The sequence below is a fragment of the Palaemon carinicauda genome, unplaced genomic scaffold (genome assembly GCF_036898095.1).
Source record: "Palaemon carinicauda isolate YSFRI2023 unplaced genomic scaffold, ASM3689809v2 scaffold989, whole genome shotgun sequence".
NCBI classification, from domain to species: Eukaryota; Metazoa; Arthropoda; class Malacostraca; order Decapoda; family Palaemonidae; genus Palaemon; species Palaemon carinicauda.
Window position 1 is genome coordinate 29,786 of NW_027172301.1, and position 27,715 is coordinate 57,500.

A 27,715-nucleotide genomic window follows, 5' to 3' on the forward strand; every position below is an offset into this window, starting at 1 on the left:
GTCTGCTTTCCTTTTATTAGAAATAATGTATTCCCCTTTTTACAATTCTATGTTTCTAAGGATGAAAACGAACTAGAATATTTCTTTTGGTATATAACTTAAAGATAGAAATAACATGGTATCTTATATTTCTTATTTTTAAAGTGGGAATAATCTTTAAATATCAGTAAAATTTTACCCCCAATACCAATTTTCCTTTCATTATTTGGAGGATTGCTCTACAACAGTTTCTCTCTCTCTCTCTCTCTCTCTCTCTCTCTCTCTCTCTCTCTCTCTCTCTCTCTCTCTCTCTCTCTCTCTCTCTCTCTCTCCATGCTTTTTGAGAGAAATTTAGGAATCTAATGTAAGTTAGCTAATGAAACTTTAGAGATTAAATGTTAAAGAAAGTAATGAAATATATGTCAATGATCGTCCAATGAACAAGAAAATTCTGATACCTTGGTTGGGGAGAGTAAAGGTATTATGATTCAAGTTAATAAAGGGCTAGATATTAAATATATCATCTCTTCAGGGACGTAGTGCCACAGAATTGTGCGTATTGCATAATGATCTTTGCAACGTTCTTTTCTGACTTTGTAATTGCTTTAAATTATTTTTTTCTTTAACGCTTATCACTGCAAAAGTATCTGTGGGGATATCCCCAGTTGCAGTTGAGCACAGAATAGTCTTGAAGGCTGCAAATCCTAGAGCTAATCCAGTCGTTAATATATTATGAACAAGGAATGATTGCCAATGTTAATGAATGTTAAATGAAAGAATAAGATAAAGTATATAGATTATTGGAAGTATAAGAGAAATAAAGAGTGTGTCATGAAGTATTGGTGAATTGAAGTAAAGCCTATGTTATTAGATATTCTCGATTTAAATGCTCCAGCTCATAATTTAGTTGAAATTAAATAGTCCAGCTCATTAGGTATTTGTTAATGAAAATGTACTCAGAGTAAATTTCAATGATATTAAAGTGTCAGTTTGTTGTTATGGATTTAACAGAAACCAGTATTTATATATATATATATATATATATATATATATTAATATATATATATATATATATATATATATATATATATTTATATATATATATATATATATAATATATATATATATATATATATATATATATATATATATATATATATATATATATATATATAAAATTGCTCATAATATTTTGGGAAATAGAAATAATCTATGACAGGTGTTGAAGTTAACCCCAAAAACTTTGATTGTTAATGAATCATTAACTATAGATTTACTGCATGAAACAAAAGAATCTAAATAGTATGGCCGTTGATTGTTATAGAAAGGATCTTTCGTTAATTGGGACTTTCTGAAGGCGACATCAGTGAATTGCATAATTAGATGAAAATTTTAATTTCTTGGATCATTAAAACCTTAGCTTAAATGGTTTCTGTTTAGCTAAAGGGAGGGAGAAGTATAGAATCATAGATTGAGCTACATAAGAGCGTATTTATGATTGTGTATAAAATAGATGTGATATAAACTAGATGCATTTTAATGGTCAATCCAATCTAGGGAAGCTCCTTTAATTTATAAGTACTTTAAGCATTCTAGCAATCTCTCTCTCTCTCTCTCTCTCTCTCTCTGTCTCTCTCTCTCTCTCTCTCTCTCTCTCTCTCTCTCTCTCTCTCTCTCTCTGTCTCTCTCTCTCTCTGTCTCTCTCTCTGTCTCTCTCTCTCTCTCTGTCTCTCTGTCTCTCCTCTCTCTCTCTCTCTCTCTCTCTCTCTCTCTCTCTCTCTCTCTCTCTCTCTCTCTCTCTCTCTCTCTCTGTGTTACATAAATATACCTTGAATATCTTAAAGAATAACTTGCTAATTGTTAAAATTAATTGGAGATTTTGTACGTATTTTATAATAGGGTTGATTTATGAAGTTCTCTTTTATCTTAACTTGATACTCACCGCCAATTTCAGAGCTCCCCCTCCCCATCTTTGATCCTTCCTTATCCCAAAATTGGAAATGTTTTAAAAATACCAAAGATTCTCACCTTATATGGCTGATGAGTCTCCCAGTGGCCCCCTCCTCTTTGAGCATCAGCATTTGCCATATTATTCCTCACTATAAAAAGGGCTAAAGGGTCCATGAGGTAGATCCTGATCTTAACTAGAGTTACCACTTGTTCTTTTGGACTGTTATTTTATTCCCCATGTACAGAATTGATTCATCTTTTACTGGTGTCTCGAGAGCTGTAGCTCAATGTGTTTGCTTGAATATATTGTTCTTGTCAAAGGCCGATAGCCTGTTTTGGTAAATATTTTGGATTTTAGTCTGCTTATTGATCCAGTTGTCTTGTCTGTGTAGGTTTTATCCTGACAGCTAAAGTCATGAAAAATTATTGCTGTGTTATCCCATTGTTAATTTGCTCAGAAGCCTCAAATTCTTCTAATTTTAATGGTTTATCAGATTTTATCATATGTTATTAAAAATTTTGCTTAAATCTAATATTTCAAAATATTTAAGAAGCTTATATTGTAGGAGGTTATAATGTCGAATGTACAGGTTTTGGTAATATTTAATTTTTTAGCTAATTTGTGTACACTTGAGTCAATGACAAAAACATCAAATTTATTATGAACTGTGTAATGCAAGTAGTGAAATATCTATGTAATGTAAAAGGATTGTGATTCATTGTGCTCCAGACATGTTTGTGCTCTTTTTGAAGTTAATGTGTAATCAATGATAACAATGAATTCCAAATATTTTGCATAAATAATTATTGTACTTAACGTAAGTTTTTGAAGAAATTTAGTAAGAGTGTCATTTTCAAGTCTTAAATTTCAGAGTTTTCTATTATGGCGAGATACCTGGGCTCTCTGAAAAGGTGCACAGCTCGGTTCATAAATTCCATTTTGTTTCTTGTCTCGTGTCGTTTGTGCCCTTGACATAAAGGAGGGATAAATAAACACTTTGGTCATTTTACATTAATTGTGTAATAATTTTTTGAATATCTTGTAGTTGAGGGGGAAGCTGTCTAGGTTTAGGTGTGTGTGTGTGTGTGTGTGTGTGTGTTTTGTGTTGTTTAATTGGTGGGAAAACCGACTTAGTATGAAGAATAGGTTTATAAATCATTGATGAAGAATCTCGTCAGGTTTAAGTGTTTTAAATTAAGTGCTATTTTCCTAGTTTTATTGCAAAGATTTTTTTTTTTCTTCATTGGTCAAGGTAAGAATGTTATATTTCCATAAAATAGGTTTTTTACGTATTGTCTTAACAAGTGTTTTAATTAAGCGTTGATTTCTTGGTAGCTTTTTAGTTAATGCAATACTGATGTGCAAAAAATATTCCTGCCTTTAAACAATATCCTTCCTTGCGGGAAAATTCAAAACTTTGTAAGGTATTTTACACTTGCAAAGTTCACAATAATTGGAGTAACATATTCAAAGTTTGTTAATGCCTTGAATATAGAGAATTTAAAATCCGCTTTATTTCCTCTTCTTAACTACTAGGCAGGCAGTTAATTCTAATAGCCAGGCCTTCTCCATTATGAGGCTCAATACTACGCAGTACTCTAGAAGTTTTATTCCAGCTGTTACCAAGTTGTGGAATGATCTTCTTAATCGGGTGGTTGAATCAGTAGAACTTCAAAAGTTCAAAGTTGGAGCAAATGCTTTTTTGTTGACCAGGCGGACATGAGTCTTTTTATAGTTTATTTATGACATATTTGTTTTTGATGTTGTTAATAGTTTATATATGACATGTCTGTTTTGACGTTGTTACTTATTTAGAATGATTTATTGTTAATTTGTTCTCTTCATTTATTTATTTCCTTATTCCTTTCCTCACTGGGCTATTTTTCCCTGTTGGAGCCCCTGGGCTTATAGCATCTTGCTTTTCCAACTAGGGTTGTAGCTTGGATAGTAATGATAATAATAATAATATCTTGACAATGTACAAATGTTTTTAAGATTATTAATCTATACACTGGATCGTGGACAGATTCATTCCTGACATCTTTAGTGTAGCCATTTTAGCTTCATTTCGTTTGTTAGACTACCTGGCCTTCTGGATTTTTTTTTATTTCATTTGATAACTATCATCAACTACAAGTGTAATGATTAATGATTACTCACAAAGTAATAACAAACCTTACTCATTATTTGTTATGAATATCTCAAGGAAAAAAAAATATTTATTGATGTCTAACGAAACTAATGAAAGTAAAGTAATTTTGAAAAGGGGTACAATTTAGAATTTTATTGTAAAATATTAAAAGGAGTACAATTTTCAATTTCACAGTACAATAGGTTATGTCTTTCGATGTCTCTTAATGTTTCAATCTTGCCAAAAACCAAACCTTTGACCTTGCAATTAATTATTTTTGTGCCACAGTTTTCAAGAATACAAGTGAGCTTAGAGTGATTTGAGATTTAAATGGAAGATTTTAAGATTAGATAAAAAGTGGTTAATGGAACTACAAAAGTAATGAAATATGGCAAATTAAATATTGCATAACAAAGTAAGATCAATACTGTATCACACTTTTGTTCCACGACTCGATGAAATAGAGTAACTCTCTCACTCTCTCTGTCTCTCTCTCTCTCTCTCTCTCTCTCTCTCTCTCTCTCTCTCTCTCTCTCTCTCTCTCTCAAAAGCCAGAACGGGTAGACCTTTCCCTCTCTTAAAAGCCAGAATGGGTAGTCCTCTCTCCTGAAAACCAGAAAGGGTACTCTCTCTCTCTCTCTCTCTCTCTCTCTCTCTCTCTCTCTCGTCTCTCTCTCTCTCTCTCTCTCTCTCTCTTAAAAGCCACCCGTCTCTCTGAAAACCAGAAAGGGTGGTCTCTCTCTCTCTCCTCTCTCTCTCTCTCTCTCTCTCTCTCTCTCTCTCTCTCTCTCTCTCTCTCTCTCTCTCTCTTAAAAGCCAGAATGAGTAGTTCTTTCTCCTGAAAACCCAGAAAGGGTAGTCTCTCTCTCTCTCTCTCTCTCTCTCTCTCTCTCTCTCTCTCTCTCTCTCTCTCTCTTAAAAGCCAGAATGAGTAGTTCTTTCTCCTGAAAACCAGAAAGGGTAGTCTCTCTCTCTCTCTCTCTCTCTCTCTCTCTCTCTCTCTCTCTCTCTCTTAAAAGCCAGAAGGAGTAGTCGTCTGTCTTAAAAACCAGAAAGGGTGGTCTCTCTCTCTCTCTCTCTCTCTCCTCATCTCTCTCTCTCTCTCTCTCTCTCTCTCTCTCTCTCTCTCTCTTAAAAAGCCAGAATGAGTAGTCCTCTCTCCTGAAAACCAGAAAGGGTAGTCTCTCTCTCTCTCTCTCCTCTCTCTCTCTCTCTCTCTCTCTCTCTCTCTCTCTCTCTAAACCAGAAAGGAGTAGTGCCAGCTGTGCACCTGTGCACCTGACAGGATTTTCTGTAGGCGTTATTGGCATTGTTCCTTTAGGCCTTATTTGCACTAGCTTTATTAACCTTCAACTCTACCTTCCTCCTTCCCTACCTTCATTCATCCATCTTGCCGTACAAGCTCGTATAATGTTCACCTTCAAAGTGAAGGCAACAGCTCGGGGCTACATTACTAAATTCAGTCCTATCTCCCCTCAGGTAATGTTTCTATTTATATATTTTTTTCTTATTTCTTATAGGTAGCGATTTCAATTGTTATTCATGTAACTTAGACTCTAAGATTGTTATTCATCGCACATCAGTATATCAAAAAGATCTAGTAAATTTCGATCCTAGATATCAGCGTCTGAATTGATTATTATGAGAATTTACAAATAATGAATGTTGGAAACTTTCACTATTTAAGTCCTTTGGGTGGTAAAAGAATTTTCTCAAAAAATTATCAAAAATATGAAAAATAAAATTTTTATAGCATTTTTTTGCAAGGGCGTACCGGTACGTCCATGGGGGTAAAGGGATGAGTTTTGTGAAACGTACCAGTTCGTCTTTTGGGGGTAAAAGGGATAAATGTTATGAATTCCACTGCAATGAATGAGGGATTGCTGTGCTAGTATTGAGTGATTGGTGTGAGATCCTTATGGAGAGGTTAGGTTGTTCTATTGTTTATTTCCTTTCAATAGGTCATGTCCCAAGATGGACATGGGAAGCGAGTGGTTTTTATCAGTATATCATTAAAGATTTCAGACTGAAGGATTTTAGTTACGGATTTTTTATGTAGGTAGGTACAAATTAGGACTGCAGGTTTTTCAAATAGAATTATGGTAGGTTTTGTTTTGTAATTTACGTAGCGTAGCTTCTGAAGGAATTTCATTTAACTGTGACAAAGTAAGAAATATACTTTATCCCTTTTGTAAGTAAAACACCCAGCCAGTCAGCCCATTGGCAAGTTTCAACATTCGTTTCTTAAAACAATTTATTTTTCCAAGATTATAGAACCCTCAGCTTCACTCCCAAGAACGTAGGACCCACAGCTTCACTCCCAAGAACGTAGGACCCACAGCTTCACTCCCAAGAACGTAGGACCCACAGCTTCACTCCCAAGAACGTAGGACCCACAGCTTCTTTTCCAAGAACGTAGAACCCTCAGCTTCACTCCCAAGAACATAGAAGCCCCAGCTTCACTCCTAAGAACGTAGAACCTCAGCTTCACTCCTAAGAACGTAGAACCCTCAGCTTCACTCCCAAGAACGTAGGACCCACAGCTTCACTCCCAAGAACGTAAAACCCTCAGCTTCTTTTCCAAGAACGTAGAACCCTCAGCTTCACTCCCAAGAACATAGAAGCCCCAGCTTCACTCCTAAGAACGTAGAACCCTCAGCTTCACTCCTAAGAACGTAGAACCCTCAGCTTCACTCCCCAAGAACGTAGGACCCACAGCTTCACTCCCAAGAACGTAGGACCCACAGCTTCACTCCCAAGAACGTAGGACCCACAGCTTCACTCCCAAGAACGTAGGACCCACAGCTTCTTTTCCAAGAACGTAGAACCCTCAGCTTCACTCCCAAGAACATAGAAGCCCCAGCTTCACTCCTAAGAACGTAGAACCCTCAGCTTCACTCCTAAGAACGTAGAACCCTCAGCTTCACTCCCAAGAACGTAGGACCCACAGCTTCACTCCCAAGAACGTAAAACCCTCAGCTTCTTTTCCAAGAACAAAGAACCCTCAGCTTCACTCCCAAGAACATAGAAGCCCCAGCTTCACTCCTAAGAACGTAGAACCCTCAGCTTCACTCCTAAGAACGTAGAACCCTCAGCTTCACTCCCAAGAACGTAGGACCCACAGCTTCACTCCCAAGAACGTAACATCCCTCAGCTTCTTTTCCAAGAACGTAGAACCCTCAGCTTCACTCCCAAGAACATAGAAGCCCAGCTTCACTCCCAAGAACATAGAAGCCCCAGCTTCACTTCTAAGAACGTAGAACCCTCAGCTTCACTCCTAAGAACGTAGAACCCTCAGCTTCACTCCCAAGAACGTTGGACCCACAGCTTCACTCCCAAGAACGTAAAACCCTCAGCTTCTTTTCCAAGACGTAGAACCCTCAGCTTCACTCCCAAGAACGTAGAACCCTCAGCTTCACTCCTAAGAACGTAGAACCCTCAGCTTCACTCCTAAGAACGATAGAACCCTCAGCTTCACTCCTAAGAACGTAGAACCCTCAGCTTCACTCCCAAGAACGTAGGACCCACAGCTTCACTCCCAAGAACGTAAAACCCTCAGCTTCTTTTCCTAGAACGAAGAACCCTCAGCTTCAATCCCAAGAACATAGAAGCCCCAGCTTCACTCCTAAGAACGTAGAACCCTCAGCTTCACTCCTAAGAACGTAGAACCCTCAGCTTCACTCCCAAGAACGTAGGACCCACAGCTTCACTCCCAAGAACGTAACATCCCTCAGCTTCTTTTCCAAGAACATAGAACCCTCAGCTTCACTCCCAAGAACATAGAAGCCCCAGCTTCACTTCTAAGAACGTAGAACCCTCAGCTTCACTCCTAAGAACGTAGAACCCTCAGCTTCACTCCCAAGAACGTAGGACCCACAGCTTCACTCCCAAGAACGTAAAACCCTCAGCTTCTTTTCCAAGAACGTAGAACCCTCAGCTTCACTCCCAAGAACATAGAACCCTCAGCTTCACTCCTAAGAACGTAGAACCCTCAGCTTCACTCCTAAGAACGTAGAACCCTCAGCTTCACTCCTAAGAACGTAGAACCCTCAGCTTCACTCCCAAGAACGTAGGACCCACAGCTTCACTCCCAAGAACGTAGGACCCACAGCTTCACTCCCAAGAACGTAAAACCCTCAGCTTCTTTTCCAAGAACGTAGAACCCTCAGCTTCACTCCCAAAAACGCAGAACCCTCAGCTTCACTCCCAAAAACGCAGAACCCTCAGCTTCACTCCCAAGAACGTAGGACCCACAGCTTCACTCCCAAGAACGTAAAACCCTCAGCTTCTTTTCCAAGAACGTAGAACCCTCAGCTTCACTCCCAAAAACGCAGAACCCTCAGCTTCACTCCCAAAAACGCAGAACCCTCAGCTTCACTCCCAAAAAACGTAGGACTCTCAGCTTCAGTAAACAGAGCATATAAAAAAGATGCAATTTTTAAAGTTTTTAAATACCTCTTGGTATAGATTAATGAAGATATTAGAGTAAAAATATAACTTGAAATTTCAGTATAGGCCTAAATATTCTAGATTTTCTAAGGTGACTATGTTTTTAAAATAAAAAATTTTGTTTTTCATATGAATCAATAATAAACTAAAGCTTTAAACTATCTAATAAAAACTTTCCAGTCCTCATAATAAATAACGAGAGATAATACTTAATCTTTTTGTTTATAGAGATTTGAGTTTGACGCTTTCTATAATAGCATATATTTTCCTACCTATAATTAACTCATATAGAAGTTATATTTGCAGGTCCTGTGTTTGTCTATCAGTTTTTATTCTGAATTAAAATCCGTAATTGATTCTAAATGTTAAATGTAATTATCTTGGAGAACTGCTCGAAATTATAAATAACAAATTACGTAATAATCTAACGATAAATTTGTCTCCGTCGGTAATTTTTAACTGTCTTATATTAAAGGTATTTAGGACACAAAGACGTTCATATTAAAAAAAAAATGATATATATTTGTTATCTAATATCCGTTTATCATGTGTTAATTTATACTAGAGGATGTCATACTTTGCTAGCGTTATCTTTGTCTGTCTGTTGGTCGTGTTTGAGCTCGTTCTTACTGTATAACATTAAAAGAAAATAAACTTAATTTCAATTTGGGTTCATCTAATGACTGTTAATAACTGAAATTCAGAATGTATGAAATTATTTTAATCACTAAAAATAGCTTGATCATAACTTTTCGAACGTAACTCATGGTATATATACAATAAGTTTCACAGGACCTGCGTGAAATACGTAATAAAGAATTATCTCCTTTGAATGTTGGCTGAGGATTCTTTGGTAAAGGAATATATGCTCTTCATAGTGTAATAAACGTTTATTAGCAGAGGATAGTATAGGGAATATATTCATTTATAAGATGAGTTTAGTATTATGAATAGTTATATGATAATATATTAGAGGGTTATATGCAGAGGATAATATATTGTAGTAAGAGATTATAAGCTGAAGATGGTATTTTGTGGTGTTGACTTTATTCAGTTCTCGGGGTGTATAAAACAATTGAATTTCTAAGAGCAGGCCTATTGTAAAATTTTTGAGGTATTGGTTGTAGGCCTAAGTTTATCATTAAGAGTTATATAAACTTAGACAATTCTCTAGGTGTATAAAACAAATCTCTAAGAGTATTATGAATTTTTGTGATATTGGTTGTAGGCCTAAGTTTATTATTAGGGGTTATATAAACTTAGAATTAAATCTTAATCTATCTCAAACTGTAGGTAGATATTCAGTTAGAATAACGTTTCATAAAACTCTTTATTCGTTTGTTAAAAGAAAACCACTTTCATGTTTATTTTTTTTTATTTTCATAGTTATATAAACTTTATATTCTATGGTTTAGAATAGTGTCATTAGCTTTATAAAGTGTTCCAGGTTAAATTAACTTTAAACGTTTTAATTAGGGTTTGTATTTGAAAACTTTATTACACAGCTAAGGTGAATCAGGTGTCCATATGTAAGACGAATGTGTACTTCGGTCCGATCTGGCTGTCTGTTAGGAGGAGTAGCAAGGATGGTCAGGGCAGTAGTCTTACGTGTGTCTTCTCTCTTACCTGACTCAATCATGTGTATGAAATGGGACGAGACAGGGAGGCAAATCTGGCATTTGGGAATCTTGTCTGCTTTTGAGTGAGCTTCAGATGTCTGTAGTAATGGATCACTCTCTGAGATTGAACAAAGGCTTAAAAAGGACTCTCTTACTATTTTTAGAGTTTTAATTTGGTTTCCATTTAAGAAATGTTAATGATTACTTCTTGTGTAAGAGTATAATTCAATGTTTCATCAAAGAATTAACGAAATTATGATAGCTTAAATCTGCTTTATAGTAAGGTAAATAATGATGTAAATGTTTTACTATTTAACTTAACGAGAGCTTCAAACTATCCCTAATGCCTTTAAATCACAATCCTGATATCATTGTTTGTAAAATTATTAATAAAAAAAAGAAGGAAAAGGAAAGCATTCAAGGGCCTAGTAACATTGCTTCATCAGAAAAAAAAAATGCATTAAGTTTCTGGTTACTAGGTGGGACAGGGGATGGCCTTGGTGGGCTTTCCTTTTCCTCCTTTATTTATTAATAATTTTATATTTCTATTAGATAAAAAACTACTTCATTACGCAGTCATGCAATGTGTAACCCCAAATGCTGAGCTTCGAACGTATCTACGTTTTCAAAGAAGGAAAACGGAGAAAACGGATACTCCGGATAAACAAAGAAAACGGAATATTTGTCAGTTCACAAGTTTAGATGAAGGGTGACTCAACTAGGGGCCATTCTTTGTCAACTTGTGAGCTTAATGACTGATGTCAAGTTTTCTTTTTATCTAGGGAGTTTAAAACGGGCTTTCTTTAGTTTGATGTATGTCATTGAGTTCATAGTGTTTGTATTCAATTATATAACTAAACTGATTACGTTGAAACCTGTCTCATGTGACGTTAAATCTTCTACAATAAATATATTTAACGAATTTTCTAAGCTTTCATTTAGCCGTATTGTGTCAGTTGGAAGGTTTGAGTACATATTTAGGTATACTTTCGTACCTAAAATCTTAATTCAATAACTTCAAGATTGAATAAGAGGCTTTTGAGGAATATTAACTAATGGAAATTACAATGCCATTTATTATTGACTTTAGTCAGGAAACAATCTATAAGACAACTGGATTAATAAGTGGACTTTGATCCAAAATGAAATACCGAGATACAGCTCGGCCATCTTGACGTAGTACTTTATATTCATAAAACACTGGTTCTGCTGCTCTCATACCCCAGTAGGGGGGAGTGAACGAACTCTGTATGTGTGGGGGGGGGGGTTTCAATAACAGTCCAAACGAACAAGTGGCTGGTTAGGAGAGAGGATTATTTCATGAGCCTTTTGGCCCATTTTTCTTGGGGAATAAGGCATTTTCTGCTGCTAAAAGGGGTAGGGGCCCGTTTAGGGAGAACACTCTGTCATATGAAGTTTCATTTAGGGAAAATACTCAACCACTCCGTTTCTTTATTTTTCCCATTTTCTTTTATAATTTTTCCATGTTTTTCATTTCAGGTTTTCTTATTGTTTACTAGGGTAACTTTAATAAAAATTATATAACTTTCATATGCATTTTATTTCGAAAATATTACAATATCCAAATACGTTGAAGTATATATAAATATAGAAAATATATAACAATCACAAAGTTTTGAAATTTTACAATCAAGTGACATGCCCTATTAAACTGTCTAAATCCCTCCAAAAAATATTTTTCAAAGAAGTTGAAATGATTATCTCAAATATTTTGTAAATAATAGGTGCTTGATAAGTATCGTCTGTTGCATAGATAATTGATATAGACGAAAATACTTGAATATACAGGAGCAAGGGTCCTGAATGACAATGGCAAAAAAAGGACACGTCATCACTAATGGTAAAACTACTATACCAAAGTAGTAAAGGTCGATGTCCTACAATTGGACGTCAATACTTAGTAATATGATCATTTCATATCTTAGGTTCATAGTCAAGAGCTGGGAATTATTTACTCTTGGTATAGTGCAAATATCTTGTCCTAAACCTGATTAATAAACCCCTCCCAGCTCTGACGATTATGAACCTAGGATATGACAATAATTGTCAGCCATGTCCATATACTAAACATTGACGGCCAAATACTGGGTCATCTACCTTTGATTCATTATGTAGTTGTACCATTAGCAGTATTCACTTTTTAGCCATAAGTTATCTTTCAGGACCCTTGCCCTTGTATCTGCAAGTATTTTCATCCATACCAATTTTTCCTGTACAATAGACATTATTTAGTAGCACTCATTATTCAAAAAGTATTTCAAATTCTAACCACTCTATAGTTATGAGTTAAACAAGCATCTTACGTCCCAAGTTTTAATGATTAATATTTAATAAACTAGTAAGTGACAGAACATAGCTTTATATATAAAGAGTAACTGGTTTTAAGCTTATGATATCTGCTTTGCTACCTAAACGTGAAAAAAATCCTTAATTACCATTTTCAATTCACGTCCTATTTATAGTTTTTATTGGACTTGAAAAGCAATATTACCTATAAAACATTTGATAGGTTAACATAATAATAATCTAAATTTCGATTATTATAGAAACTTTCAATCCGAAAACTACGATCTAATCTCTTGACATTATAATTTCAAAAGAACTGAACTTAAAAGACTATCAAAATGCTATATTCAAAATAAATCTCTCTGGCATTCACTAAATGTCAAGAAGAAAATCATTTTTTCTTTTAAACCTACAGTGAATTATCTTCCTATTCTAAATGATTAATCACAACCCGATTATTTGTATCTCCACATCAGTGCTATATGTGCAATTCCACTTTTCTGTCAATTTCTCCCTTTCTTGCAATTCCCCCCTTCCTGCAATTAATCCCTTCCTGCAATTCTTCCCTTCCTGCAACTCTTCCCTTCCTGCAACTCTTCCCTTCCTGCAACTCTTCCCTTCCTGCAACTCTTCCCTTCCTGCAACTCTTCCCTTCCTGCAACTCCTCTATTTCTCACAATTCTCCCTTCCTGCAATTACTCTTTCCAAAATTCCCCCTTCCTGCAATTCCTCCCTTCCTGCAACTCTTCCCTTCAAGCAACTCGTCCCTTCAAGCAACTTCACTTCCTGCAATTCCTCCCTTTCTTACATTTCCTCTATTTCTCACAATTCCACCTTCCTGTAACTCTTCCCTTCCTGGAACTTCTCCCTTCCTGCAATTCCTCTTTCTCACATATTCCCCCTTCCTGCAATTCTTCCCTTCTTGCAATTCCTCCATTCCTGCAGTTTCTCATTTCTCACAATTCCACCTTCTGCAATTACTCTTCTACAATTCCCCATTCCTGCAACTACTCCCTTTCTTGCAATTCCTTTTTCTCAAAATTCCACCTTCTGCAATTACTCCCTTTCCACAATCCCCTTCCTGCAATTCCTTCTCCTTGCAATTCCTCTCTCACAATTCCCCTTCCTACAATTACTCCCTTTCTACAATACCCCTTTCCTGCAATTACTCCCTTTCCACAATACCCCCTTCCTGCAATTACTCCCTTCCTGCAATTCCTCCCTTTCTTGCAATTCTTCTTTCTCAATTCCAACTTCTGAAATTACTCCCTTTCCACAATTCCCCCTTCCTGCAATTCCTCCCTTCCTGCAATTACCCCCTTTCCTGTAATTTAAGAAATGATGATTTGAAAATGCTTCACTGATGTCTTTCTCCTCTTAAAACTATGATAAAAAAAACTATGCTTCCCCAGAACTCAAATTACTATTTCTTTCATAAAACCATTTTAATATAAATTCAAGCTTGTATTCCTTCAAACTAAAGCTGTTATTAACTATTTGGGCTATATTCTAGAAGAGTACAATGTAGTCAATTACATCTTTTGTATAGATATGCTAAGCTTAAAACCAATACACGAGATTTTACACTTTTGACAATTATGTCAATGTTTTGAAACAGATGCTCGTTCACTAGATGATTGCAGAAAAAATATATATAAAACAGGATATGCTACTGCAAATGTAAGAAGTGACGAGAATTATTAAAATATTGAAATTTTTTGGAAAATTATTAATTTTACGAAAAACACAAACATTTGATATGAAGTTTTGATATTAAACTTACAAACACCTTGGAAAAAGTTTCCGGACAATCTAAAATTTATCTTTTATTGTGAATATAACCTTAATTCTAAGATGTGAGAGAGAGAGAGAGAGAGAGAGAGAGAGAGAGAGAGAGAGAGAGAGAGAGAGAGAGAGAGAGAGAGAGAGAGAGAGAGAGAGAGAAAATACACGATTCCCTTCACAAATATTCAAAATGATTCTATTCATGACTTTCCTTACTACTTGTTATACAAGATTACAAACAGTTGCTCGTAAGAAATCTAAACTTTAGTAAAAAGTAAAATCTTGATTTAGTTAACCCTTCGTCTCACTGTATTATAGGAAAAATTATTCAAATTACTGGGGCTGTCTATGAAATTTTCATGTAAGCAATACATTATTGCAAGAGGGAAGGAGATATGTCGACTATTTTGGAACAAAAAGTAAAATTCCTCTATTTTTTTACCTTTCTAGTATATTAAATAATACCAATACTTATGCACGTGTTGGTTACTGAAATATGATAAGCTATTCCCCTCCCCCACCCAGGAAAGAGAGCGCGCCACACTTTTTTGGCCAATAGCTTCTAAGAAAATAGAGAGCCACACTTTTGGCCAATGGCTTCTAAGAAAATAGAGAGCCACACTTTTTTGGCCAATAGCTTCTAAGAAAATAGAGCGCCACACTTTTTTGGCCAATGGCTTCTAAGAAAATAGAGAGCCACACTTTTTTGGCCAATAGCTTCTAAAAAAATAGAGCGCCACACTTTTTTAGCCTATAGCTTCTAAGAAAATAGAGCGCCACACTTTTTTGGCCAATAGCTTCTAAGAAAATAGAGCGCCACAATTTTTTGGCCAATAGCTTCTAAGAAAATAGAGAGCCACACTTTTTTGGCCAATAGCTTCTAAGAAAATAGAGAGCCACACTTTTTTGGCCAATAGCTTCTAAGAAAATAGAGAGCCACACTTTTTTGGCCAATAGCTTCTAAGAAAATAGAGCGCCACACTTTTTTGGCCAATAGCTTCTAAGAAAATAGAGCGCCACACTTTTTTGGCCAATAGCTTCTAAGAAAATAGAGCGCCACACTTTTTTGGCCAATAGCTTCTAAGAAAATAGAGAGCCACACTTTTTTGGCCAATAGCTTCTAAGAAAATAGAGCGCCACACTTTTTTGGCCAATAGCTTCTAAGAAAATAGAGCGCCACACTTTTTTGGCCAATAGCTTCTAAGAAAATAGAACGCCACACTTTTTTGGCCAATAGCTTCTAAGAAAATAGAGAGCCACACTTTTTTGGCCAATAGCTTCTAAGAAAATAGAGCGCCACACTTTTTTGACCAATAGCTTCTTAGAAAATAGAGCGCCACACTTTTTTGGCCAATAGCTTCTAAGAAAATCATCTTATACCTTTTATGAGAACATAAGTCTTAGATTCTAAGAGGGTTCAGACCTAAAATCTAAGAGAACACAGAACTAGATTTCACTTTTTGTCAAAGAACAGTTGCTAAATAATTTGGTGACAAGTCTCACGAGAGAAATGAAATAGTATACAGAGATGAAACGTTATAGATAAAAGATGAAATGGTATAAAGGCGTGAAAGGGTAATATAGACACAAAGATGAAAGGGTATACACAGACAAAGATGAAACGGTATAAAGTTAATATAATTAAAGGTTATATTCACATGCAATTTAATATACATCAATATACAGATTGTAGAATGAATCTCAACCAATTGCTCAAATTATGAATAATGTTAATTTTCCCTTCATTCAGTCACATTTAGATCACTTATTTACAGCATTTTACACAATTCTAAAAATGATAATGCCATCTAGAGGAAATTGACATTTGATTTAACAGGTAATTAATCAAAACTGAAAACTTAACCAGGAAATTCCCAAGCAAAAACTCTCTCCTCAATTACATTTGATGTCTTAATTGGTTGTTAGTTAAATTTCCTATATTTCCAAAAATACTTTCAATAATACATATAAAATCAATTAATTTATGATCACATAATATTACCGGCTAATTATTCTAACAGGTAATAGTTCATCATCATTCAGTATATCAGGTATCCACCACTTAGTTTAAAGCAAACTAAACGAGCAATTAATAATCAGAAAATTGCAATCAGAATTTCAAGTGAAAAAACTCATAAATGTTGATCTAGACCTAATTCTTGGTGTTTACAGTCTACTAAAAAAAATAGCCATACCTATCTATGGGATATAAATGGAATGACCATAAAAGTTAGTAACTGGTATTGAGCCTATGGGATGTAAATGCTATGACCATCATAACAATGATTGCTATTAAACCTAAGGCTATAAATGGAGTGACCATCGTAAAACAGTGATTGCTATTGAACTATTGAACTTATTGGAATATCAATGGAGGAACTATTGTAACACATTCATTGCTATAGAACAAATAAAATATAAATGGAGGGACCATCGTAACACATGGCCCACAAAACTGGTCAATTGAGCATTTCATGATATTTACAATATAGTAGTGTTGTTATGATGCTCCAGAAATGCTTGATGATAGACTGGCCTCTTCAGTTGAGACTATTTGGTTCTTCCTTGAAAACGTTCTGTAAACTTTTACTGTTAAAAATCGCTGCTGATCTTCATCGTAAGTGCATACTTGCCGTTTAATTTTCTGCATTGAGCAGGAGAATATACGTACTTTCCTCCTTTTTTTTTTTTTGAGAGTTATAGTCTGAAAAATAAATAAAGGATGTTAATTTCAGAGATATGGATCTCTACTTAAATATTTGACTATGCACTTCTATATTAAGCCTATACTTTAAAAAAAAAATATTCTGCATGATCAACTATAAATACAAAATATTCCAATGTATTAAAAACAAAATAGAGGAAATAATAAAATAGGACATATCCATGAGACCAAAAGAATATCTTGTAAACAAGGAAAAATATTGTCTTCTATATCCTAATAAGGAAATATCAAACTACCTTATTGAGAGACCTCAGGTCATCCAATGTCTAATAGGAGCTTCCATTAACCCTTAGGAGCTTCCACTAACCCTTAGGAGCTTCCTCTAATCCTTAGGAGCTCCCCAATAAACCTTAGGAGCACCCCCTAATCCTTAGGAGCGCCCCCTAATCCTTAGGAGCTCCCCAATAAACATTAGGAGCTCCCCCTAATCCTTAGGAGCTCCCCAATAAACCTTAAGAGCTTCCCCCTAATCCTTAGGAGCTCCCTAATAAATCTTAGAAGCTCCCAATAAACCTTAGGAGCTCCCCCTAATCCTTAGGAGCTCCCCAATAAACCTTAGGAGCTCTCCCTGATCATTAGGAGCTCCCCCTAATCCTTAGGAGCTCCCCCTAATCCTTAGGAGCTCCCCCTAATCCTTAGGAGCTCCCTCTAGTCATTAGGAGCTCCCTCTAATCATTAGGAGCTCCCTCTAATCATTAGGAGCTCCCCCTAATCCTTAGGAGCTCCCCCTAATCCTTAGGAGCTCCCCCTAATCCTTAGGAGCTCCCCCTAATCCTTAGGAGCTCCCCCCTAAACCTTAGGAGCTCCCACCCTAATCCTTAGGAGCTCCCCCTAATCCTTAGGAGCTCCCCCTAATCCTTAGGAGCTCCCCCTAATCATTAGGAGCTCCCCCTAATCCTTAGGAGCTCCCCCTAATCCTTAGGAGCTCCCCCTAATCCTTAGGAGCTGCCCCTTATCATTAGGAGCTCCCCCTTATCATTAGGAGCTCCCCTAATCCTTAGGAGCTCCCCTAATCCTTAGGAGCTCCCCCTAATCATTAGGAGCTCCCCCTAATCCTTAGGAGCTCCCCCCTAAACCTTAGGAGCTCTAACCCTAATCCTTAGAAGCTCTTCTTAATCTTTCAATTAACCCCTGAAATTTTCTCCAAGCGATACTATAAATATTTATGAAAAATTGAATACACAAATTCTAAGGAAAAATAGGAATTATTGACACGAACAGTTTCAGGTGTAGAATATTACTTAGTATACGAGAGAACAGTTCAATGCAAATGAATGATTAAATGTACTGTTTTCAATATAATAAAAGGAAGAACTATCTGCTACTTCCTAAATTTATTAAGTAAATGGTTTTTGTAATTGAAATACCTTTTTAAATTTTCCTTATATATTGTCCAGATCCTCTAGAGCAACTGCAGCAATCTTATCATATCAAGTAATTAGTTTAAGTAGATTTTATGGTTAAATCTTCAATCAATTAACCAACTCATTACCTCTTCCAAGGAAGTTGGGAGAAGGCTATGTTTTTGCCCGTCCATGTCTGTTTGTACATACATACATATACCAAGGCACTTCCCCAAATTTTGGGGGATAGCCGACATCAACAAATGAAACAAAACAAAAAGGGGAACTCTACTCTCTACGTTCCTCCCAGCCTGATAAGGGACTCAACCAAGTTCAGCTGGTACTGCTAGGGTGCCAGAGCCTACCCTCCCCCGTTATCCACCACAGATGAAGCTTCATAATGCTGAATCCCCTACTGCTGCTACCTCTGCGGTCATCTAAGGCACCGGAGGAAACAGCAGGGCCTACCGGAACTGCGTCACAATCGCTCGCCATTCATTCCCATTTCTAGCACGCTCTCGTGCCTCTCTCACATCTATCCTCCTATCACCCAGAGCTTTCTTCACTCCATCCATCCACCCAAACCTTGGCCTTCCTGTTGTACTCCCATCAACTCTTGTATTCATCACCTTCTTTAGCAGACAGCCATTTTCCATTCTCTCAACATGGCCAAACCACCTCAACACATTCATATCCACTCTAGCTGCTAACTCATTTCTTACCCCGTTCTCACCCTCACCACTTCGTTCCTAACCCTATCTACTCGATACACCAGCCATACTCCTTAGACACTTCATCTCAAACACATTCAATTTCTGTCTCACCATCACTTTTATTCCCCACAACTCCGATCCATACATCACAGTTGGTACAATCACTTTCTCATATAGAACTCTCTTTACATTCATGCCCAACCCTCTATTTTTTACTACTCCCTTAACTGCCCCCAACACACTGCAACCTTCATTCACTCTCTGACGTACATCTGCTTCCACTCCACCATTTGCTGCAACAACAGACCCCACTTACTTGAACTGATCCACCTCCTCAAGTAAGTCTCCATTCAACATGATATTCAACCTTGCACCACCTTCCCTTCTCGTACATCTCATAACCTTACTCTTATCCACATTAACTCTCAACTTCCTTCTCTTACACACCCTACCAAATTCTGTCACTAGTCGGTCAAGCTTCTCTTCTGTGTCTGCAACCAGTACAGTATCATCCGCAAACAACAACTGATTTACCTCCCATTCCTGGTCATTCTCGTCTACCAGTTTTAATCCTCGTCCAAGCACTCGAGTATTCACCTCTCTCACCGCTCCATCAACATACAAGTTAAACAACCACGGCGACATCACACATCCCTGTCTCAGCCCCTCTCTCACCGGAAACCAATCATACACTTCATATCCTATTCTAACATATGCTTTACTACCTTTGTAGAAACTTTTCACTGCTTGCAACAACCTTCCACATTGCTTCCCTATCAACTCTATCATAAGCTTTCTCCAGATCCATAAACGCAACATACACCACCTTACCTTTTGCTAAATATTTCTCGCATATCTGCCTAACTGTAAAAATCCGATTCATACAACCCCTACCTCTTCTAAAACCACCCTGTACTTCTAAGATTGCATTCTCTAATTTATCCTTAATCTTATTAATCATTACTCTACCATACACTTTTCCAACTACACTCAACAAAAAAACTTCCTGGACACAATTTTACTTTATTGAGTAGCGAAACTTTCATGGATTAAGTGTTATGTTTAAACGTGCAAGCGATTCAATTTTGAACGTCTGAGGTCAAAGGTCAAGGTCAAGCAAAAAGGTGACCGAATTAACCTTATCTTAACCCCAAGTTCTCACATGGTTATAAAATAAGCTACCGTGGTGGAGGCCTGCCTTCAGGGTGCTCTTATAGTTCTACCTAGATTCACCATCTTACTAATATGGCATTGAACTATGGAACAGCTTATCACACTGATTCATTAACCTACTGTAGTCTCGATTATTAATAGGTTTTTTTTTTCTTAATGTATATACTTCATCCAATGACTAACGTATTCACCACTGTTAAACTGGCAACCTCATCTCATCATAGTCACGGCTTTAACATGTCAAATCACAGAACAATAATACATGTCTTTTGCCCATAAATAATCAATGTTACCTTACATATATCAAATTAATATTTTCAACATTATCCATTAACGATATAATCCTGCCTTTATCAACAATTAATAGTTATATCCTGCCTTTGTCCCTTGACCAAGCTATCACACTAACCAAATTACTAACTTTATTCTAAGTCAACAAATGAATTATTGTTCGACTATTATAATGTTTTTACATTACCGAATCTTTAGCAGGGGTCTGCATGACTCAATTAAAAGTTCATAGTATTTGGTACTCCTTTGTATGAATCTTAGCCTCAGGATATATATTGTAACTATTTGGAGACACAATGTCTTAGGTTAAGCTGAGTATCCTGCAACCCTAAGAATTAATATCATGGAATTAGGTCTTAGAAGGTACCCACTTATGATCAGCACCCTCTAGGGCAGGATCGCATGTTCACACGTGGTTTTACAATCACAATCATACACAAAATAACAGTGACCAGGCAAGATGGGGAGACACCAAGCATACGTGCGTATAACCAGTGGCTGAAGTCAAAGTGGCTTATGTGTACGCTGGCGAGGGGTAGGGTTTTCCCACCACAAACCAATTATTACTGACACCTTGTTATGAAATTTAACAGCCGAGTTCTAGCGAAGCGAAAATCATAATCTTGTCAAAGGACGATGGTTTGTATTTGCGTAGGAACATAGGAAATCCACCAATATCATAATCTATTAACAATCAAATCACCTCTGATCTATCAGCAATCCAATAATACTTTAGTCTTCTAACAAGAGCACTTAAAACCTTCGATTACCTTCATTAATTAAAATCTAGAATAAATAACTAACAAATGTCAATGCAGTAAAGAAAGTCAATCCTAGTGTAATCTACTAACAAGTAGACTTTGCCTTGAAAACTAAGAATGAAATTATCATTGAATTTAAATGTTACTCAATCCATAAACTTTCCTCTCCTAATGCAAGCCATTGACAATCTAGGATCATGAATCCATATAAGGGCAAATCCAATTTCAATTTCCTCAAAAGTCGATTAGACTTCAATCTGCTAACAAGCCAACATTTATATTCCTAATACCCTTCAACCCTAACAAACAATGCCCATTGATAAGCTTACCTTTAAAACTCCAGTTACTGCAGTAAGCTGGTTATCTTCATAGATTTAATGATCTTACTGAAGAACAGTAAAATCATAACCCTTCAATTCTCTGTTTCATTGCTCACTGCTCAAAATGCACCTGAAATAAAATGAAAATATTTTTAAAACACTCGAATTTTATATATCACAACAGAATATAACAAATTTTATCAATTATCTTAAAGGACCTTTCAAAAAGGAATGTTGCTGAATCAATGATATTAACGTATCGGCTCTCATAACTTTAGTTTTCAAAACTGACAACCAATTGCCAGATATTTTTCATTCAATGAACAATATTAATAATCTACTTACCCTTAGTAACAATTATTTTGGGCTCAAACCATCAATTTTCATATATCTCAACTTCTAAAATTCCACAATTATTAAGGATTCCAAGAGGGAAGCTGTATCACAGGAAGGGATACCATAAAAAGTGTATTACACCATGTACAAATCACAGATAAACATAAATCACAACAAACATATTGTAGTATGTGATGCCTAGGCTTTGGGTGCAAGAAACCTTGTGAAAGACTAGGATACATCACGTCTAAACCATATTCGCCTAACCTACCCCAGGGTGCTAGATGGTTGTTTTCATTCAATAGTGTCTTCACTGTGTAACTAACCCTTAATCAGTGATGCTATATTATCACTTGGTAAATCTCACAGAGCTTCCTATGTACATCACAATTACCTTATTAAATACCATTATAAATAGATTGTATTCCCCGAAAAGCACTTGTGACATGTTGCAGCCGGCGAGTAAATGAAGATGACCTTGTAACCAAATATTTTTCACCAAAATCACTCCATAGGCTTTAAGAAATGACTTGCCTAGAATATTTTGAGACCTGTAGCATAAAAATTTAAAAGTTCAATATGCTGTAGTTCAAAAGGTTAGTTAGTGAAGATGTCAGAAAAAGATTGAAATATGCTAAACCCTTGTGACAATAGCATAGATACAATTACTCACCACTAATTTCTAAAACAAAAAGTTGAGGCAACAATTTTTATTTTTTACATCTGTGTTGCTTTATATGTAAGTTATCATTCTTTTGTCCCTCTAAATTTAGAACAAAATGTCCCCAAACATTGAGTAATCAACCATTTGTTTATTTTTTTTATTAAGGAAATTCCTGGTAGGTACGTAGGTAAGGGTATGGCAGTCTAAGGGGAATAGGTAAGGATACATCAATGTAAGGGTTGGGGAAGATAAAGATACAGTAGTCTAATATTGGGGGATTGATAAGGATATGGCACCCTGAAGGGGTGTCGCAAGGTGGGTGTAGCCCCAAGGGTAGATAAGGATAAAGCTTTAAGGTTAGGTTTGGTGAGGAACTTTAGGTTAGATGGTGTTCTTATGTTTTTTTTTCCATTTCAAAATGATATTTTTCAGTCATAACTTCTGAAATTACAGTCAGCTCTTGATATTCGCAGGGGCTAGGTAGCAGAAAAAGGTGGGAATAGTGAGAATCAGTGAATACTTGGTGCCCTTGGGCGAGTCAACTCATAACCTACTAACGCAATGCCCACTGACTAACATAATAAGTAACCCAATGTACAGTCTAATAGTATATATTTGGTTTCTATCACAGTATAAGTATTGCATCAGTATATGAACACATTTCAGTAACTGTAAATGTACACTGTACTTACGTACGTACAGTACACGGTAACACTACAGTATACAACACGAGTCATTGCTACATACATAATGTAACAAAACACTGTTGTTCCCATCTAATAACACTTGCTGCTACTGAAGTGTATATTACTGTAATATATGTACAGTACTATCAGGACAGTACAGCTTAATTAGCTAAGGTAACACTTTTAAATCTTTGCTGTTTTCTGCAGGTCAACTCGCACTTTTCTAACTCACCGTACATATAGCTTATATCTACCTTACTACTGTAAAGTACAGTTTTTCATATATAGTACTCTACAGTAGTTAATATAACAATAATGCTAATAGACAATGAATACACTAACATTAAAAATGAATGGAATAAGTATCAGTAAAACACCGCTAAACATTTACGCACAAAGGTCTATGCAATAAGTCTGAAGGATGATGCTACTCTTGAGCCGTTGATTGTTTGGTAACTGTTTGGTGCATAGGGTAGCATAATGTACGTTTCACTTTATACTAAAATCATTATGAACCCCCTTGATATGTACAGGTTTTTTTACATTATTTTTGTTGTATCACAACCTGATTCTGCAAGAAGTATTAAAGCGGGAGATGCAAATGTGAAGAGAGACGATGCGAGACCGAGCCCCAGTTAGTGAGAGATGGGGTGTTGTACCGTACAACGCGAGGCATGCTGAGTGTAAAAAATCGAGAAAGGTTTAAAACCATCTGGTTGCGGGAGTACTCATCATGAAACAGCGAACGCAGGATTTTGTATGCAATAGGTTATACAGTTCTCTGTATAGTGAACAATTAAATTCACGAAGGTAAAACACATGAATATCGAGGGCTGGCTGTGATACTTTGATGCCACTTACACGAACCATACATTTTTCCAACTGGTTTTATTGTTTCTTATGCATTTTTACCATTATCAGGGCTGTAAATCAATTTTTCACATTTCCCATCCCAGATACCCTAATTTCCTATTTGGTTCTCCATAATTGTTTTTATACAAGAGATAAAAACAAAAACGTATTGTTTCCTCATATAATCATGGTAATAAATGCATAAACCACAGGATAGCGAGTTGGAGAAATACTTTATATGGGTCGTCTATATGGGTAGAAATTAAAATATCAAATATATACCCAGATTTTTTTCAAGGATCTAATATACTAAACAGAATATATGTAGAATAAAAAACCTTGGAAAATCAGGTGCAACCAATAACACGAGTTACTAGAATTCTCAGAAAAAAAAATTACAGCACAAATATCTGACCACGTAATAACTTAATAGGGTATTGGCAAGAAAAAAATAACAGTTTACCTATTTCTGTAAAATTTGAGCGTCGTAAAAAAATATTTCAATCGACACTTTTCAACAGTAGGTTCATAGTTTCATCAAAATGACCTATAACTTAAATACACAAAACAACGTACAGATGACCTGTCGAAGTTTTATCAATTGTAGGTACCCTAAAATTGACTAGTTTGGTCAAAATGCACCAATATCCCAGTTGCCACAACTTCAATTATAATTTGAAATAAAAATATATTTTCACGAAAGATATTTTACTTATCTTACGCACTATAGGACCAAAAAAAATTAGGGTATTATTACAGTTTCATCCATTATGGGAAATGTATTATAATAATATGTTTCCCTAGTACAGCACGTGATAACCGAATACTCCCTCAATACTTTATTGTCGCTAATGCATACTTACGGAGAAAAAACTATTTCAGGTATTGAAGGTCTTGACTTTTTCTAAGTTCAGTGTATATCTTTCCATGGCCACGCAAGGTACTTGTTAGTTTGTATATCTGTTTTCATCCTACTTGGCTCCTCCCCATTGCGTAATGTGACAATATTTGCTTGAATGCGCATTTGCTCCTCCCACTAATGTCGCTCCTCCAATCAAAATACTACTGGGATCTTTTCAAGGGTTATTATTGGACGATTCATTTTGTCTCTTATTCTTGTTTCAAGGATCTGTTTTTCGTGCAATATAACATTGTAACCGATAGTATTTTGTTTTTTTCCTATTTCATTATGGGAAAAACTCCTGATTGTCATTTGTTTTTGGGTTGGAAACCTGCCGGTTAAGTTTTCTCGTTACTTAACTGTCATGGATCCTCCGGTGCAGGTGTGCGATATATGTCGTTATTCTTATTTTGAAGTGATCGGCCGATTTCATGGTAATTATAATGACATTGTGAATCGGTTTCTTCGAGAGCATTTAGTGTTACCTACAAGTGTTTCGAGTGCTAAATGTAATTCGCCTTTACTTTTCCGTGAAGATAGACATGTGTGGTATTGTACAAAATCAGTGAAAATACCTAAAACGAAGAAAAGGCGTTTGTGCAATTATAGTGTTAGTGACTATAAGGGAACTTTTCTTCACGGGTCCCACCTTCCCCCGTGGAAATTAATTTTATTTGTCAATCACTGGTTGCATAAGTGTTGGGACCACCATTTTGTAATTAAGGGCCTCAGTATATCTCCTTCTACTAGTGTAGACTGGAGAAGCTTTTGTTCAGAAGTGACTGAATTTAGTTTTGATAACCAAGAGGCTATCGGTGGTGAAGGTGTAATCGTTGAGATTGACGAATCTCATTTTGGAAAACGGAAGTATGACCGTGGAAGGCCTCTGAGTGACATATGGGTGTTGGGGGGTATTGAGAGGCAGTCCAAAAAAACATTTATTGTGCCTTTAATTGACCCATTACCACGGAAGCGTGATGCAGCTACCCTCATCCCTTTAATGGAGAAGTACATTAAACGGGGCAGCATTGTTGTTAGTGATAAGTGGCGGGCTTATAATTCTCTGCAGTCTCTTGGATACGATCACCGTACTGTGAACCATTCTGAAAATTTTGTGGATCCTTCAAACCCTGACACCTATACCCAAAACATTGAACGTCTTTGGCGGGAGCTGAAGGAATGGATACAACGGCCTGGTAACCGTTGTGAATACTTCAGGCAGTATTTGTCTCGTTTTATTTTTATACACAAATACCCTGAGGAGGAGCTGCTCCATCATTTTTTTATCACGGCCAGCAAACTGTATCCTCCACAATCTGAGGCACAACGTGTTCCAGTAGCTTTTGATGATTCAGAAGAGGGTCAACCACAGCCTTCCACATCATCATCATCAGGTTCCATTTAAGGTAAAAAGTGACTTAACAAAATATATATTTAAATTTAGCCCGGGGTAAAGGGGGGGTCGCAAGGGGGGCCGAGGCTCCCCCCCCCGGTAGGGGTACAGGGCCCCTAGGCTAGGTTAGGTGGGTTTATTAAATTCGGTCGTGCCCTGAAAGTCACTGTGACCTTAAGGGGGGGTCGCAAGGGGGGCGGAGCCCCCCCCCCCCCCCCCCCGGTAGGGGTACAGGGCCCCTAGGCTAGGTTAGGTGGGTTTATTAGGTTCGGTAGTGCCCTGAAAATCACTGTGGCCTTAAAGGGGGGTCGCAGGGGGGGCGGAGGCCCCCCCCCCCAGGTAGGGCTTGGTAGGGTTATAGAGGGAGGGGTGGTGGAACATTAATTAGTGCAAATATCATTGGACGCCCCCTCCCCCACCCAAAACCCCGGTTCCCACCTGGGGTCCCCCATAATTGTTGGGATAAAGAAGGGTATTTCTGCATTACAACATAATATGCAACAAAAACAATAAAAACATGGTAACAAAAACTGATTTTTCTGGAAAAACTTGTTGTTTTAACTCCATAGTAAATCTCTAAATCGGATGGTTTGCAGTCAAAATAAACGTTAAATTTGTTGAAACTACACTATTTCTGATGCAACAAATATATTTTTATTCCAGTTTCCACATAATGGATGAAACTGTAAATTTACCAAAATTAGTTTCTCCTATACATTCTTAGGTATTTAAAAGAACCACTTATCTTATTCCTCGTTAATTGTCAAATCCAAATTATCGAAGCACTTGGGAAACGAGTGTTTTAGTTTCATATTGAAAGAGCAACATTTCATTGAAAAATCATCTAAACCCGGGGCCTCTAAACTGTTTCAAAATTCAATAACCTATCAAAACAACTATTCATTAAACATTAAACTGGAACTTGTGCTGTAAATAGAATTTGGACCTACAGCAACGCCATTTTTAAAAAATGTCTTGGCCTATGACTGCCGCCTCAAACCGGAGCAAGCCAACCAACATCGGAAACTACATTATCTATTTTCTATCTAAAAATAACTCTGAAGATACCTTAATATACCGGACCTGGTATCTGCATTAACGGTACTAACCTTTGGGAGGAAAATGTAGAACGTTTAATTACAGGAAATGTCGGAAAATGAGTTACTCCTGTTTCCGTCTTCCCTCCATTATAGCCGGTAGTGAAATGACACACTGAAGTGCGGAGCAATACCTTTGCCAAGAATATTGGAATATAAAAATGATTATTTTCTTATTAAATCATTATTTAATATGGTCTTTCTTTTCAATACCATGATATACATTTAAAACTAATTAT

The 27,715-nt window shown here is 36.5% G+C and overlaps 1 long non-coding RNA gene across 1 annotated transcript; it reads right to left on the reverse strand.

The window, feature by feature from the left end:
• Positions 1–15,841: 15,841 nt before the first annotated feature.
• On the reverse strand, positions 15,842–27,584 carry LOC137637760 (uncharacterized). The gene is made up of 3 exons (XR_011043782.1): positions 27,489–27,584; positions 21,557–21,677; positions 15,842–16,925 (listed from the first exon to the last, which is right to left on the reverse strand). It is a non-coding gene; the product is annotated as an uncharacterized lncRNA (long non-coding RNA).
• Between the last annotated feature and the right edge of the window lie 131 nt (positions 27,585–27,715).